We start from the raw sequence: 14,544 nt of genomic DNA, 5'->3' as shown, positions 1-14,544 counted from the left end.
GGTTAATACAACTTTGGGCTCTAATTTATGCCTTGATAAAACTAAGTTCAGACCAGAATCACTACAACTAAATTCAGATCAGAACTGCATTGATATACTATCCAGTGATGTTGAATTGTGAGTAACCAACCTATATTGTAAAAATACCAATTCTTGATTAGAGCACGTCGTTTGATGCTATTTTCATGCATCTTACTAAGGTTGCTACCCCTTTTTATATCTGTATATGCAAGTTTGATTATTGGTCATGTAGCTATCGGATGTATCTTACAAATTTTGATTATTTGAGATAATCCTGAGTCCAACCTATTGTCCCGCGAGCTGGCTGATCGAGTCTTCTAGTTTGATTTCTTTGATTTTGTTCAGTTCATCGAAGGTGATAGTTTCCTTGTATAGGGAAGCCACTGAAGAAGCTTGCTTTGTTTCTTGTGTATGTGTTCTGCATTTTCAGGCTTCAACCGATTTAGTCGCTCTTGTTTTGTTAGTTTTGGTAGTGAAGCTCAACCAAACATGGTTTGCAATGAATTTAAAGACTTGATCCTCACTCAAATTTCAGACTTGATTATTAACCTAATATATATTCCTCGGTTTGCTTTATGAAATAAATGGTCCGAAGGATAGTGCAGCTTACACTGAAGATTGAGACAAACAATGTTACTACTCCCTCAATTCACTTTTGTAAGACCGTTTAGACATTTAAGAAAACATGCAAAACAGTTCAATTTCAGCTGTCTAAAACGTCTTATAGAAGTGAACAGAGGGAGAGAGAGTACTACATGCATGATAGGCAAGGTGTGTTTCTTGAGAAATGAGTGAAAATGCCTATAGAAAATATCTGGAGGCGTTGGCGGTGGTGATGTGCTATTGAGGTTCTCTTCTAACTTATGCCCAACAAAAAATATATATATCTTCTTCCAAAATATATAGTCAATGTTTGTCATGATAATAATATAGTGTATATGTATGCTCCTCATGATCATTATCACATAGTAATATCATGTTCATGATAATAATATAGTGTATATTCCAAAGCTGCAAAAGAAAATAAAAGTGTAAAATGAACAGACAACCATTATACTTACTAGATCTAGTATGGCAGCAAAAGTAGAAGATCCAGCACACACAATAACACAGAAATAAATTGATGTAAATAGGATGTTCTCTAGACACATCTTAGCACTAATGGCAACTCATCGACAATAACAGATCATGTCAAAAAGAAATCATGGAAAATCGTGCCTTGTTAAGGTACAGTAGGACATATGCTAAATGAACATATCAGATTCCTTGGAGCAAACAAAATAGATCAACCAGTCCAAGGTGGAATCACAACCCTTCACAACTTACAAGCACATGACCACATACCAGGGCCTGAAAATAATATTCCATAAATAAAGGGCACGAAATTCTTCAAAAATCTTATAGATGTTTTGTTGATTAAAAATCAAACTTCATCGTACAGTCAAGTACACACCAAATATGGAGAGTATCTTTGAAATATAATATATTAATAGTATATAAGAACAACAAAATACTATTGCATCTTTAGGAGTCTTACACTTTCACAATTAGTCATGCGTACCAGTATGTATATCTCTTTTTGAAAATTAGACAACCTGTCATAAACAGCAAAGGAGCAAGTATCAGAATCTTCACGGAGTATGTGCTGTAAAATAGCACTATAACTGCAAGTAAAATAACAGTGGTAATGTACAGACATATTCTTTGTTGTCAACAAAATAGCTAGCAAAACATCTTTCAAGATTCCGCTTACATTTACCTGACCTTGAAAATATTTCCTATAAATAGTAACATACTTTAATTTTGTTAGTTAAAATTAATGTTGGTCTTTACAGTCCAAAACAGCGATCTAATTTGACAACAGTGCAGGCAATGAGTGATTATGAGAACCAAAAGAGACTTTTGGAGGACCTACAGCTACGTCTAATGGAAGCTGAGCCAAAAATTGTGGATGGAGAGAAATTGCGCAAAAAAGCTACATAACACTATACTAGTAATGACTTACTCTCTTCAACCCTTGTGATCCCATAGAGTATATCTGGTTTTAATATTTGTGTGGTGCAGGAACTTAAAGAAAATATTCGTTTTTCTGCCTAGTACGACCTTTAATCTCAACGGAAGCAGCAGCGGCTGTCTCTTATCCAAAGAGTGGAGAAAATATAGGCTGTGGGGTCGAGTTGATGGATAAGAGTATGTTACATTTTTTGATCTCTAACTTATAACATATGTAAACATATAATATTATTTCTGATAATATCCTTATATATATATATCTTTTATACAAAATTTTTATACTTACTATACTACTTTGTTTAGGAGTATACTTTTTCATCACTTGTTTGACATACTTTTTTAACACATTTGCTTGGCATACTTAATAACAAAACAAAGTTTATTAGTTTTATTACTTATTTATTATATATTTGTAATATATAACATTGAAACAAACTCACGCGTTGCGCTGAATTCTTCTACTTTGAAACAAAATCTTTTATTTTGTTTTCATACTTGTGTTAATTATATAGTTAATACAAACAAATGGTTGATATCTTTAAACCATATGGCTTAAAAAATATTGAAATAGTGGTTGTACTATAGGATTAGGAAAATATATCTATGGGAGATTCTAGAGTAGAAATTTAATCATAGGTGAGGGACTACCCCAAATATATTCGTTTTCGAAGCACCAATGTACAAATTTAACCATATAGGTACCTATTTAACCATATCTGAGGGATTACACAATGTAAAAATTTAACTATATCTATAATTACACTATCATCTATACACTCTGATACGTCTCCAATGTATCTATTGTTCCATGCTATTAAGGTATCAATCTTGGATGTTTTATATACATTTACTAGCAACTTTATGTCATTTTTGGGACTAACCTATTAGCCTAGTACCCAGTGCGAGTTGCTAGTTTTTGCTTGTTTTTTACTTCGCAGAATATCAATACCCAACGATGTCCACTTGCCACGAAAGTTTTTGGAGATTTTTTCTGTTGATAAGAGACCATGTAAGCCTCTAGAGCACACAAGAGGAGGCCTGTGGGGCCCACTACACACCAGGGCGCGCCAGGAGCCTCTAGCATGCCCTGATGGGTAGTGGGGGCCACTGGAACCGGCCTACTTCCGCCTATATAAATACTCTAAAATCCTAGAAACCCTAGGGAAGTCGACAAAATACTTTTTCCACCACCGCAAGTTCCAAAACCACGAGATCCAATCTAGTGGCCTTTTCCGGCACTGCCGGAGGGGGCAACGGTCACGGGGGGGGGGGGGGGGGGGGGGTTCTTCATCATCCTTGTTGCCCCTTCAATGATGTGTGAGTACTTTACCACAGACCTACGAGTTCGTAGTTAGTGTCTAGATGATTTCTTCTCTCTTTTTGATCTTCAATACAATGTTCTCCTTGATGTTCTTGGAGTACTATTTGATATAATTCTTTTGTGGTGTATTTGTTGGGATCCGATGAATTGTGAGTTCATGATTAGATCTATCCATGAATATTAATTGAGTCTTCTTTGAACTCTTTTATGCATGATTGTTATAGCTTCGCATTTCTTCTCCGATTTATTGGTTTTGTTTGGCCAACTAGATTGATTTATCTTGCCATGGGAAGAGGTGCTTTGTGCTGAATTCGATCTTGCGGTGCTCAATCTCAATGACAGAAAGAGACATGACACGCATGTATAGTTGCTATTAAGGGTAACAAGATGGGGTTTATTCACACGTGAGTTTATCTTGTCTACATCATGTCATCGTTCTCAATGCATTACTTCGTTTTTTCCATGAACTTAATACACTAGATCATGCTAGATAGCGGTCAATGTGTGGAGTAACAGTAGTAGATGTAGAATCGTTTCGGTCTACTAATCTTGGACGTGATGCCTATATACATGATCATTGCCTTAGATATCGTCATAATTATTTGCTTTTCTGTCAATTGCCCAACAGTAATTTGTTTACCAACCGTATGTTATTCTCTCGAGAGAAGTCTCTAATGAAAACTATGGGCCCCGTGTGTATTTCCTATCATATTAAAACCAAAAATACCTTGCTGAAATTTTCTTTTATTTATTTTATTTTGTGTTTTAGTTAGATCTATTTATCAAATATCATACACTTTAATCTATCTCAATACCGTTGAGGGATTGACAACCCCTTTACGTGTTGGGTTGCAAGTATTTGTTGTTTGTGTGCAGGTGTTGTTTAAATAGTGTTGCTTGATTCTCCTACTGGATTGATAACCTTGGTTTTATAACTGAGGGAAATACTTACCTTTGATGTGCTACATCATCCCTTCCTCTTCAGGGAAATACCAACGCAGATATAAGAAATCAGGAAGAATTTCTGGCGTTGTTGCCAGGGAGACATCATCAACATATATCAAGTACCTTCGCATAAACTCTCATCTCCTTGCAATTTACTTTATTTGCCATTTGCCTCTTGTTTTCATCTCCCCCACTCCTAAAAAGTTTTTACAAAAATACAAAAATATTTTCCTTTTGCCTCTTTGATTGCTTTGAACCTATCATCATGACTGATTTTGGTATGGCAGAAACAAATGATGGTAGAACTCCTAAAATTGCACATTCTACTAATCTGGATGCTGAATTTTTTTTGGGACAAGGGAATGTTATAGGAAAAGGTGACATCCAAGAATTCTTTAATTGCTTTGGAACTTTGACTTGTGATGATGCTCCTATACTTGGAAGAACTAAAACTTACGCCGAAGCTATTTCAGCACTTGTTCTTAAACTTGAGAAAAGATTTATTCGTACTCATCCTTCCTTGCAAAAATTATTTTATGAGTTACCCATTATAAAAGATCCTAGAGCTAAGAAGATAGCTACCCTTGTCCTTATGAATGAGTGTTATTACATACTGCGGGAACCTAGGGTGATATTTGATTTTTATGGTATGAACCATGAGAAACCGGTAATAGATGAGATCCTTTACAATAGTGATTATTTATTAAGACATTTGCTTGGCAATAATCACATCTTTGATGAGAACCTTAAAAGGGAAGTTCCCGTTTGGATATGATCCAACAATCTTTCAATAATGTTAATCAGCAATATTCTTGGATTGTAGCCGAGGGGATATGCAGATGGACAACTTGATAATGCTAAAATTTCTATGGATGATATGTTTCATGTTATATTTGAAAAACCTCCTGATAAAAACACAACATCCAATATATTTACATTACATGGACGGGTAACACAATATCTTTGACAAAAGAAATTTTCTTCTTCTCACGTGCACTTACCTTGTTTCAATGATAGACAGTAGAATGTGATTACCGCAAACCTACAAACTAGAAGGGTTTACGATATTATGAATCCTGTCAGATCTGGAAATGATAAATTCACAACTATCATAGGCAGTGTTGCCTTCAACTATAAGACACTCCTCGTCGTGACCTACCCCAACTGCACTGCATTCAACATTAGGGACTTCGACTACAGATTTATTCCAGTACCTAGAACCCATTTTAGGTTAACTATTATCTTCAATAGTTTTTTGGTTTTTTCTTTTCCTCCTTTCTATCATTTGAATTCAAGCTAGTTCAATAGATTTAAATCACTACAAATTAAGATGCTAGTCAATATATGTTCCATCCCCAGGTATGATATAGGTGTTTTCCTACTGAAAATTCTCAAGACTTACCGCGGAATGGAGTTCTATGGTTCTCAACTGTAAGTTTTTCTTTCATTGCCATTTTTTTTAGAAATTAATAATATCACATATACAAAAAGTCAAACCCCACCAAAACTGTGGGTGCCAACAGGTTGATTTGCAGGCCCTGCGTAAAATATTCTTGTATGAGATTGCAACATATAGCAATAGTGAGGTTCAGCTACCAATAGTGAGGACATTCCTTCAAAGTCATGTCAATTTTAAATACCGGTGATAATCCTTTTCCTTTTAGTGATGACCAATTTTTTAGTGGCATATGTCATTCTGAAGAATTGTTTCGGAAGATATCATTCTAGTTTAGATTTATTTAGAATTTTCAGTTAGTTTACATGCATTTCGTATGATTCCAATTGTTTATTTTCTGGCATCAATTTAAGAAAACAGTGAGGAAAGTAGACCACTTAGAGAACCAGTTAGGGAACGCACTTTAATACGAACCTCTGGCTCTTTCGAAGAAGAAAGATCGAGATTGTGGCTGTAGTGGAAACAGATGTGTGTAGAAGCTATCTTAAGTGGGCCAACTATGGAAGCAGCCCACATAAGGCCGCTGTAGACACCGCTTCTCCTAATCGGCTCTACAGTGATACTTTGCCTCCATCTCATAGTAGGTGAGAGCTAGATGGGCCGGCCCAATATGGGTCCCCGCGGAGCGATTACCAAGGAATCTTCCAAGACTGGTTTCGCATGTGTTTTTTTTTCATTTTTGTGTTGTTTTGAAGTGATTTTTTGGTTTTGTATGTTCCTTTCCTTGGTTTATTCGGGTTTTTTTTGCCTCTTTCTTTTTATTTTTCCTTTTTTTTCATTTTCTTCTGTTTTTGTTTTGTTCATGTGTTGGTTTCCTGTATTTCTTTACCAGTTTATCTTATTTTACTTTATCTCTTTTTTTGCATGGTAATACGTGTCTCATTTCTATCATTAGGATCATAGCACATGCCACGTATAAACTGACCTGACAAAACTGGACAGCAAAACGCTAGCCTTTGCACAAAGCAACAACAACCAAGAAGTAAAATTACAATCAAGACCGAAGAAACCTCTGAACTTGACACCAACGCTTGTCACATGCCTTTGGGACCACGATAGCAGCCACCAAAGCAAAAAAATAGCGGATCACCTTCACACCCGAGCTCAAAGCGGCTCCATCGCCGATATGCAACTTTGCGGACCTCCAGGTTGGCTCACCAAACGCGAAACCATTACTGTTGAACGATTCAGACCGGGGCAACACCCGGACACGCCATCAAACTCCAGAACTGGCAACCCCACACGACTAAGACGCCGGGGGAGAAAACCACACCTGCCATCCATGAACCACGAATCCAGCACACGATTCATAATCTTCCAGATGCCGCCGATGCAGACCACAATATGCATCTACTCCTAGACTTCCTCCCAAGCTCTGCGCTGCCATGGAGCAAACACGGTCGCAAAGGCGGAGCCCGAGGACACAGGTCCACCACAAGGATGTCGCCGCCGCCACGCCATCCTTACTTGAACAGACTGATTTCCAAACCCATCCCCAACCATAGGACCGATCGCCTCGTCGGAGTAGGATCTGGAGAAATTTTATTCAACGCCGCCATTGCCGTCGTCAAAGCCAAGACAATGAACAACCTAAAAATCTAAATTGCGAGAGTATAAAAACGATCCTTGCGCGTAAAAGTACATTGTTTGCACGTTTATGTATACATGTGTAAAAAAATTCGATACACATTCAACATTCTTCAAATACATGACATTTTTGGAACATTTTCTTTGAAAAAAATTTAGTATGTTGTTTTTGAAACATTCAACATTCTTCAAACTTCAAATACATGACAATTTTTGGAACATTCTTCGATTTACATGTTTGGAACATTTCCTTTGAATAACATTTTTCCAATGCATGTTGAACATTTGTTTTGAATGATGCAAAAATAATTCTTAATATTATGCAAACATTTGTCTTACAGTCTATTAACATTTTTTAAATGTCACAAACTTTTTTTTTGAAATGTGTGGGTTTTTTAAGTCAAATATATATTTTTTAAATGTTTAAAGAAAAAATTATATTAAATGACCATGTTTTTAGGTTGTATAAAAATTTGTTTTGTAAAAGGTGTCACTACTATTTTTTGGAACGTTTGAACATTTTTTAATGTCATGCGCATGTTTTAAATGATATGAAATATTTTTTATAAAATTACGCAAACATTTTAAAATTGTTCAAACTTTTTCTTGGAATGTCACAGTCATTTTTGGGAATATGTGAACATTTTCTACATGTCACAAACATTTTTTTGAATGGTACAAACATTTTATAAAAGTTGACCGAATATTCTGTTTTTACATTTTATAAACATTTTCTTGAAATTCCACAGTTTGTTTGAGAGCGTGAACATTTTTAAATGTCCCGAACATTTTTTTAATGCAATTTGTTTTAGCTTTAAAATTTGAATATCATTTTTTCCAATTTTGGAAATGTAAATAAAAGAGGTAAAAAAGGAAAAGGAAAGAGGGAGAAGAACCCGATAGTCATCCGTGTTGGACGGCCCATTTAAGAAACTGCTTGAGGAGAGGGGGTCTTCTGTCTCGCACTAAAAAACGTTACCCATAAATTCACAACCATACCTAGAAGAGAAAAGTTATACCAAGTAATTGCTATCTAAGTCCAGGTTCATCTGCTACTGATGTACAGTAAATTCAAAAAAGAAAAGTGAAAAAATTCAACATCCAACATGCATGCAAACTTTCGTGGCATTTAGATATCCGACAAGGTTGCGGGAAGACCAAAATCGGGTCCAAATAGTGCATTTTTACAAAGATTTTTTTCAGAGCCAAATGTATTTCCATGATCTCCTCGAATATCCACTAAAAATAGCAAGTCTGAGGTATCTATCTGAAAGCACTCACTAATATCTAGGTTTAGTTTTCTCTTTTGCACAAATTATCTGAATTTGCAAAAGACATTGTTTCCTTTCTGTATGTTCTTCATTTGGTTGCGGGGAGGCATTCGTAAGCCAAAAGGACATTATTATTACACAAAAGCACTTTGTGTGGGTGCTACGATCTCTGACTATATGGTCTTTAATCTGCTCGACAACATTTTTCAGATAATTTTACACAACACATTGCACAGGCTAATAGGACACTAATTCCAGGGACTCAAAACGATCTGATTCCAAACCAACAAAGTTCGACGAATCATAGTTCTGTCGAACACAACCACAGCGAAACTATGCAATGTCCGTCTAACTATTTTCTAGTCCACACCGGTTGTTGATATATATTTAACAGTTTTTTTGTTTTTAGAAGGTATTGTTTATAGACTTCGGAGCTGAGAAGCAAGGTGACATCCATCCAAACAATTATCTTCCCAAAACAAAGAACTTTCGCCGTTTACGACCTTTTTCGTCTAACTATTAACATTTTTAAAATGGCACGGACATTATTTTTTTGAAATGTGTGGTTTTTTTTGTCAAAATATATTTTTTAATTGTTCAACTTTTTCTATATTACATAACCATGTTTTTAGGTTGTATAAAAAATTGTTTTGTAAAAAGTGTCACTACTATTTTTTGGAACGTTTGAACGTCTTAATGTCACAGGTTGATCTCACTCCTCTCAGGTTTGCTTTGCCTGACCAAAACCAACACTCTGACAATGAACATGGATCGTCAAACATGAAACTGCAAGGATATAACAAGAAAACAACACACATGCATATCTAAACAAGCAGGAGCAACAAGCATGCATGCATGTTCACTGAAGCAGTCAAACAGGTCAAGGAGCATGCAATTCAACTAGTACTAGTAGTACAACAACACAATGGCAGGTTGGAGCAAATCATGCTTAAGCAAACAATGGCAGCGTCATAACCAACCTTGATAAGCTGATTCCTCCAAGCATTGCTAGCAGAAGCTCATTCCTCCCAAGAATGAATGAATCAACTTTCAATTTGCTGCACTGCACTGCACCATCCAAGGAGGAGCTAACTTCCTCAAGCAATCAACCGCATCTAGTATATGTGAAAAAGGGTGTTAAGGATCGAAATCGCCATACCAAAAACAAATGCTGCAACCATTGCTAGGAGGAGCTTTGCAACTAACCCTGAAAATGCCCCCGTGATGCATCCCTCTTCTGCTATAGCACCAATACAGCAGCTTCCTGCTCCTTCCCGAAATCACCTGCCTGAGCCAGATTTTGCTGCACAATTACAGAATATGATTTAGGTGACCCAACAGATTCACTGTTAAAACTTAGTAGAAACAAGTGCAGCACTTCGTAGAAACAAGCATCAATTCTAACAGGTAAGCCCCTTGGAACACACGTTGGGGTAGCAATCCATGGGATGGATTATGACAACTTCCAGTCACTGCTTACTAGAGAGACCTGCTGGCTACGGTAATAACTGGTCTCACGGTTGCGATTATATACATTTGATTGCCAGCACAGATAAAGGTATAGCTTTTGAGTTATTTGTGTCCACTGAGACACTGACTATCAGCAGCCTAAATCAAGCCAATTGATAACTGATATACATAGGCCACTGCCCTGAATCTTCAGCAAGAAAATAGATTCAATTATAGCATTGAACCAAGCATAGCCATAATTTACAGGTTACAACATGCTTGCTAAACTAACCATTGTGGTGTTCTTAACAGTATTTGTTGGTACTACCAAAAATAACTAAGACCCTTATACTGAATTTGAAGGATGTCAGACGGATAAAATGTGAAGATATCCAGAAATGAGAACCAATCGGATGTAAAATTAGAACTTGACATGTTGAATTTACCATGTTAACAGAACACAAACCAGAGTCACAAGCCTCCAGAGCAACCACATCGTCTGAATCTTCATTGGCTTGCAGGATCAACTCAGTACCAAGTTGAACATGATGATTCCTGCGAATGAATGGGAAGCCACCAAGCAGGCATTCCACCACCTGATGAGCGGGTGGCTTGATGATTGCTCCTTCATCTAGGCCTATCCAATACATTGGCAGCCTGTTGACAACACAAGACACAAGTTTATCATGAATCCCTGAAACCTCCTCAATCAGTTCACACAAGTTGCAGGTACACAATCAATAGTTGCACTTCTGTTCTGGATCTATGATCAGTTTTGGATGTATAATCAAGGATGTGATTCATAATAGCAAACAAACAAGCAGACAAGCAGACTTGTCATACTCCCTTCCTGCCCCATAATATAAGAGGTTTCTGCTACGGAGTACTTATGTAGCCCATCAACCCAGGTACTCCCTCCGTTCCAGAATACTTGTCATGGTTTTAGTTAAACTTTGAACCAAAACCATGACAAGTATTTTGGAACGGAGGGAGTACATGGTTTACATTTCAAGCAAGAAAGATTGCATGACAAATGGTTTACTTATGCACAGCCTAAGTCCCATAATATAAGGGCAAGTTAACCTTCCCCGTGCAGGCCCTCTCCTGCTGCACCCCTCTCGCACCCTCAGGGACAACCACCTATTAGCGTCAGCGGGGAGTAGAGACAGTTTTCTACTTGTCTCTGTTATCAGTCACGGTAACAGGGTAGTTACTGAGAGAAGTAGCATCCATTATTCTACATCTGCCTCTGTTAGCTATTGCTTTAAAGTAATTAGCTGTATATTACCAAATCAGCATTTTTCTGAGAAAAGGTAAATTCCTGGATCAATGTAGGGGCGATAAGTGTCGACGTATCTGCAGCAGAGCACCATATAAATCACAAGAACATATATCGAAGAATGGCGATGAACAACTAAACAACCACTTAGGGGTGGGTTCAGTGTAGGGGCGATAAGTGTTGACGTATCTGCAGCAGAGCAGCATATAAATCACAAGAACAGATATCGAAGAATGGCGATGAACAACTAAACAACCACTTAGGGGTGGGTTCAGTGTAGGGGCGATAAGAGACGACGTATCTGCAGCAGAGCAGCATATAAATCACAAGAACAGATATCGAATAATGGCGATGAACAACTAAACAACCACTTAGGGGTGGGTGGCACACAGTGATCACTGATACGGCTCAATTCCTACAGATCGACAGGAAACTCAGTACTACCGAAACAATCACTTCGGTTTGATCGGATTGGTCTTAGCCCTCCCTACCTAAACAAACCCTATTGAAGGTCCAACTCCTAGAGGAAATTCCCCAGCAGCAAATGCACTAGCTGACTGGCATGCAATATGAAACGACTTTGATACACATGCAATTGACATACCTATCAAGCAGTTGCCAGCGGTTTCTGACTTGTGCATCCACATCATCAATCTCCTTTTCCAATTCCTGAAGCATAGCATCAACCTAAAACAGAGCAAAAATATATGTCAACAAATAACCCATAAATTATTCAATAGCAATGTATAGATGACCAACATCAATGGTAGCTCTGCCAAAGAAATATCTCCAACTAACAGACTTGGGGGATGGCGAATGTAGGCATACAGATCAGCAATAAAGCCATACGATGTAACTTTGTTAACAAGAGCAACCAAGACCCTTATACTTCTAATGCTGACATGCTATACTTCAATCGTTCTTTTTTTAGGCTAAAGAAAGAATTTGCTGCATTAAGAAAGAATTGTCACAATCTTTTTGACATAAAGAACAGAACCAGCGACCAAGCATAAGTGCCTAGAGCTAACTTGTGAGCAACTCTCAATCGTATGCTTCAATGTAAACTAACACAGGTCAAGACCGAGTGAAAGTTGACTGATTCAGGATGCAGTTTATGATAGCAAAAGCTGGAAGGAGTAATTACCTGTCCACAAGTCATTTCAGATGATGAACGACTGAGCACAAGAATGGACAATAGGAAGCTGCAGAATATGCTCAAATCAATTGCCAACGCATAGCACCTGCACATATTTTAGTTGGGAGAGGATATGAGTATCTTTTTTCTGAGACGACACGAGGACATTGTCGCCGAAGAAGATGTTCTTGCTGGAGTAAGATGTGCATAGACAGCCAGAGAGGGAAGCATTATATAGTACCTGCGAGGTTTGCGACTTTACCAGCCATCAAGCAAATGAAGGAATGGTAATAGGCCTGAATGAATGAATGATTATAGGCCATAATCGTGAGCTTGAAGGGGAGCGTAGCAGTTTCCAGCAGAACAATGCCATGATTGCGAGATTGAAGGAGAGGAGACAAGTTACCAGTACAGTACACCAGGTGTCTCTCCCTCGCCCGCAACTCACACCTCTGGATTGGATTGGCTCGACCCGGATCCTGCTCCGCCGATCGCTGAGATCGACCGGATGGACTCGTCTTCCCCTTGATCCCGCTCCTCCGGTCGCTGGGATCGATCCCATCCATGACCTCAGGTGGACGGACGCAACCCGGCTGTCTTCGATGGATGGAACCGGCCGCTCCTCTCTGCGGCTTGATTCCGGATAGATGCGCTCCCGTTCGCTAGTTTTTTGGGTTGGTCTCGCGAGTAAAGCCGACGCGGTCGCTCTCCCTCCTTCGGAATGGGCTGCCAGCTCGCTCAAGGCCCAATGCACCACAGGCGCCCGTTTTGGCCCGTGGAGCAGCAGCCCACTGGACAGACAGCCGGGCCAGTTAACATAGATCGTGGAACAGATCGCTTCAGGCATCACCATCGCCACCGCAACCACATGGAAGGTGGCTCGAGCTCCTCTGGACAGGGAGCAGGTAATCTCCACAGCCCCGTCTCTCTACACTACCGGACTCATCTAGCCTAGTCAATCTATAGGTTCTATCAGAACCATCTCGTCAACTTAGCAACTCAGCAAGTATTGTCGGAAAGAGGATGGAAATGAGGAAAACTTACATCGTAGCTAGGCTGGGAAGGCCGTCAAGGAGGCGGGATAGCGGGGTCGTCGACGGTGAGGGTAGCCTTGACCCGCGTGAGGCTCAAAGTAGGACTACGCGGGGTCACCCTATCAAGAACACGCAGACGGCCGTGCTGCAAGCCTCGCCCCGACACGACCAACGCTCTCTCGTCGGGATCTGCACCTCTAGGGTCATCCACCTCCGGATTAAACCCGACCAACGCCTTGAGGTACTCAGCACCGTCCTCCTGGGCAGTGCCGTAGTACTCGGGAAGCTGAGGCTGAGGCTGGGACAGATCGGGCTTCTTCATCCTCATCGAATCCCATGTCTCAAATTTGGAACAAGGCCTCCCTAGCTTTGCCTCCTGCATCGCCAAAGAAATGTTATGCGTATCAAGTAGGAACCTGAGGGGAAATAAATGCAGGTTGTTCCATGTACTCCCTCCGTTCCAAATTACTCGTCGTGGTTTTAATTCAAATTTTAACTAAAACCACGACGATTAATTTGAAACGGAGGGAGTATATGTATACCAGCTTGGCCTGGTAGGGATCAGTGCTGAGGTTTCCCGCACGATGTGTCCCCCCGTTGCCACGGTTCGCCTTGTTTCGCTCGCTCACGGCGTTGAACTCGGGGTCTTCCCACGCCACCTCGCAGTCAACGCCTTCCATGCCTCTTCCTTGCCATAGGCCCACGTGGGCCTAACCTGAAAAATCAACGGATCCGCTAATTTACATCGGGATAAAAACAATTCGCTTTTATCCGTTTTCTGTGCCGTGTGATTTGTGCGCTGAGATTCGTGTGTTTGACCCGTTATTTGTCTCGTTTCTCTTATCGGGCCCGTGTGGCTGACACGTTATTTTTTCCATCGCAACACCCGCGTGTCTGTGTCACCCTCTTCCTCCCAGACCCTTTGTCATTTCAAACACGCAACCCCGAACAGAGTCGAGCAAGAGAGAGATAGCCATGGCGATTTGGAGCTCCGCCTCGCCGCTCGATCCAGTGTCTTGGTGGTGGCTCGTCT

General features: G+C 39.5%; 1 long non-coding RNA gene across 5 annotated transcripts; it reads right to left on the bottom strand.

Moving 5' to 3' along the window:
• Positions 1–1,384: 1,384 nt before the first annotated feature.
• On the bottom strand, positions 1,385–13,074 carry LOC123140110 (uncharacterized). 5 transcript variants are annotated; one of them, XR_006469793.1, is made up of 9 exons: positions 12,884–13,074; positions 12,719–12,773; positions 12,487–12,583; positions 11,947–12,029; positions 10,510–10,720; positions 9,821–9,917; positions 9,595–9,729; positions 8,240–8,342; positions 6,738–7,287 (listed from the first exon to the last, which is right to left on the bottom strand). It is a non-coding gene; the product is annotated as an uncharacterized lncRNA (long non-coding RNA). The 5 variants fall into 5 exon arrangements; XR_006469791.1 differs by having other exon boundaries at positions 8,240–8,308; positions 12,884–13,073; XR_006469792.1 differs by lacking the exons at positions 6,738–7,287; positions 8,240–8,342 and adding an exon at positions 1,385–1,616 and having other exon boundaries at positions 12,884–13,072.
• Between the last annotated feature and the right edge of the window lie 1,470 nt (positions 13,075–14,544).

The sequence above is a fragment of the Triticum aestivum genome, chromosome 6B, assembly GCF_018294505.1.
Source record: "Triticum aestivum cultivar Chinese Spring chromosome 6B, IWGSC CS RefSeq v2.1, whole genome shotgun sequence".
Classification (NCBI taxonomy): Eukaryota; Viridiplantae; Streptophyta; class Magnoliopsida; order Poales; family Poaceae; genus Triticum; species Triticum aestivum.
The sequence above is the reverse complement of the archived record's forward strand: the minus strand, read 5'-3'. Positions and strand labels throughout refer to the sequence as shown.